The sequence below is a fragment of the Rhagoletis zephyria genome, unplaced genomic scaffold (assembly GCF_001687245.7).
Source record: "Rhagoletis zephyria isolate East Lansing unplaced genomic scaffold, Rhagoletis_zephyria_1.1 Rzeph_scaffold_14968, whole genome shotgun sequence".
Classification (NCBI taxonomy): domain Eukaryota; kingdom Metazoa; phylum Arthropoda; class Insecta; order Diptera; family Tephritidae; genus Rhagoletis; species Rhagoletis zephyria.
In genome coordinates, this window is record NW_016172035.1 from 1 (window position 1) to 3,538 (window position 3,538).

The window sequence follows — 3,538 nt, forward strand, 5'->3', positions numbered from 1 at the left end:
ACATTCAGCATGCTGGAAGTGAAAAGTGAAAAAGTTTGAATTGAATTAAGAATAACAAGGGAAAACAAGAACAAAATATTTAAAGCCTCTATAAAACTGAAATTTTAGATCAAGCATCAATATTTAAGCCTATTTTCTTTAATAAAATCAACGATATCTACTCCGCAACCTTTTAGGTATTTGCTGTGGTGTCTATGCTCTTGTAAAGGGATTATCTTTTTCTTTTAAATGACTATTATTCAGAGGAGGGAGCTGGCAACCTAGTTATCGTGACCAAAACTCTTCAAAATATTTGAAGACTAGATCTAACGATGTAATTTTGCATAGCGGGTGAGTTCTGGGTGAGCATGGGCAAATGGAGTTGGGGCAGGCCAATAACGTGAAGTAACCAGTCAGCAGTCCAAAAAGTTGTCTGCTGTCCCGTCTGCTCAGAGAGAGCAAAAAACTAGATAGACGTTCTGAGATTGAAGGCAAAATGAATTTTGCCCACCTGCATCCACTCGATGGCTCCCAGTCATTTCTGAGCGAAGTATCCACCCAGTTTCTGATGGTGCTTTCGATGGCGAAAGTGGGGAGTGCTATAACTGGTTGTGGATCGAGGAATGCCTTGTCTAAGGCAACTGTGGCCAAAGGGTCAGATGTCTCATTACAAGGTACTCCGGAGTGACCTGACAATGTGAAATTAGATAGAGGGCTAGCCAATGTCTTAAGTGCAGCTTGGCTGTCTCTGGAGACACGTAAACTCCTCCGTCCATGGCTTTGAGGATTGCAATTACCTCATCCTGGAAATCGAAGCATATGCCCCAAGAGAGAAGTGGAACTTATCCCCTATTCACTTCGAAAAAGACCCCAAATATTGAGCCAGAGTCAATTTTGAAGCCATTAGAGAAGATTCGTCAGTGCTGGAATTAAGCCAGCATTCAGCCTCAGAGAACTCAGCTTTATAGAATCACTGCAAAAAGGTAATGGTGGCGTACTATCCTCTAGCATTGAAAAGACACAAGTGCCCAAATATCTGCCGCCGCCAATTTCCGCATCGCCCCACTCAGGGTCAGTTTTTCAGTGCCAGTTTAAACTTAGATTATGTAAACTGAGTTTAAATTGATCGGCTGGCTGATATTTGATTAGCTGATCTTAGCTTAAACCAGCCAGATCGGGTATTTAAACTGAGTTTAAACTACGGCCGCGCACTGAAAAACTGGCCCACAGTGTTGTACCAACATCCGTTTCTAGTCTGCAGATGGCCTTTTAGGCTTCTCCACGTATGAAGACACAAAGTGAAGGTAAGTGCAACAGTGCGCCAAGAACCATTTTGGCTATTTACTATTGAAACCAGATAAATTTTCGTGGACCCGCACTTAGATCTCGTGGACTCCCATATTTTTTCATGCCAACGTAGAACCGCGTCGAGTCCTGGACTACTTTGGGAATCACTGTTGTATACCATGGAACCCTGCTCCAATAGCATAGTCGATTCCAGAGTCATCAATACACCAGATATGGTTATCTTTTCAACGCGTTTGTCATTCTTTGTCCTACTAAAGCTAAAAAAGGCTTCGTAGTTGTATATGAAGCTATACCTCACAGACAGGGATCCACGAAGCTTATGCACAGCCCTTCAATCTATGACGTTGACAATGGATGGATGTAGATCTTGAAGCGCCTCGAAAGCTGCCTTTGACATATAAATTAGAAAAAGTGTCATCTAATAGCAGTCGCTCCTCGGAAGGCAATGGTTAAAATCTTTTTACTAAAACCATTTTCCGTTCGTAAGCGGCGTAAAATTGTAAGTGCATTTTCCTTAAAACATTAAGACGAACATCAAAACTTGGAATAGAAGCGCAGCCAAACATTTAACAAAGGTGTAAGTGCCAAAATAACGTTATTAAGTATTATATTATTTCGTTGAAGAAATGGGTTTAGCAGCTTGTCTCCTTCCTCTGCCTTTTCCTGAAGAAAATACCTTAGGCTTGACGTTCAACCCATTCTGACTGCACCATTTAATGATGCAATGATGCAATCTGCAGAGGTTGTAATGTCCTGTCTTCAAGCATTGGAATGATTAGACTGGCAGCATTACTGAAATACTGAATACTGAAAGCCTTGTCACTCAGAAGGCAGAGTAATTCGTTTTCTACGAGATACCACAATAGAGGATAGATCCTGCCTTCTTCATTACCGAAAAACTGACTCTTTCCGTTCGAAGAGTTCAAGTTATGGTTTTAGATTTAAGGACGCTTACTATCCAGCGTAGGAATGTCAATTCTCTTACGTCTATGTCTATGCTATGTCTACTATAGGGAGATCTGTATAGTAAAAACCATTTACGTCCAGTAGGAAACCAATGGTCATATCTGTGCTTTCTTTGGAAACTAAATTTTTTTTTAATGCTTAACTACGAACCTTGGCCTTAGCTTTTGATAGAAATTATCTTAGGCTGGTAGGTGGATAGGACTTTAGTTTGTCGTATGATTTCCTCTCTACTTTGTAGATGTACCGTTACTTTCTGTTATGTTAGAGGTAAAGATCACTATGCATAGCATACTTCCAAAAGCGTTGTTAGAAAGGTAAGGCCAATAGCTGTTACATGGAAAACTTTGAGCGCTTTGAGCGACCTCTCAATAGTTTTTGATTTCAAAATAAAAAATAGGGGTCTACTTTTTTTCAATATAGAACAATCCTAGGGGGTGAGAGCATTACAATTCCGACTTTACTGTTTTTGGACCATCCTAATGTGCACATGTGTATGTATGTATGTATAAGTGTTAAACATATTAGTTACATCAATTCACCTGAAACCACATTCCCAACAAAGAAACTCACCTGTAAAGCTGCTCCTGATCTTTGATGCAACGCAACAATTCCTCTTCATTCTCATCCAAACTCCGATTTGCGTAGCCAATTTGTGAAACTCTAATGCCCAGCAATTTGATATGCGCCGACAGCAGCACCAATGTCATAGTCGGGAAGCAATCATTTACGAAATTTTGCAGCAACTGAAATGAGATGCCAACAATTTGATACAAATGCGCCGCATAGAACTTTAAATCGGATGCACGCCAATCGAACGGAAACCATGCCGGATACAACAAATTATGCTCATTACGAAAAATAAACCTCAACTCTGCCGTCACGCCGACTAGCGTGTAAATGCTGAGGAACCCGACGGTAATGTGGCGTATTTCCTTGCGCAACTGCGCAAGGTAGCGACGTTCACGTGAGCTGTGGACACGTTCATCCAGTGCTGCCATTATGGCTTCCAATTCACGTATACGCTCCATTTTCGTAGCGTAAATGATGAATTTCATGCTGCAGGCCACACAGGTGACACATACCGCAAGATTCTGGATGTTGGCTGAGGCATTGGTGTTACTGAAGAGAGCCATGGCAAGATGCAGCGGATAACAGAAGGTGACAAGCAGATGCAGCAGAACTGAATAGCCAAAATAATAGGCATTCGAGGTGGGTGCGATAATGCCGAGAACTTTGAAGCACGTCCAGTGAAGTTTGAAAAATGAGCGGGTATCAAGCGCAGCTG

General features: G+C 41.5%; 1 pseudogene; it reads right to left on the reverse strand.

Moving 5' to 3' along the window:
• Window positions 1–2,792: 2,792 nt before the first annotated feature.
• On the reverse strand, window positions 2,793–3,535 carry LOC108378799 (odorant receptor 59a-like; annotated as a pseudogene).
• Window positions 3,536–3,538: the final 3 nt, after the last annotated feature.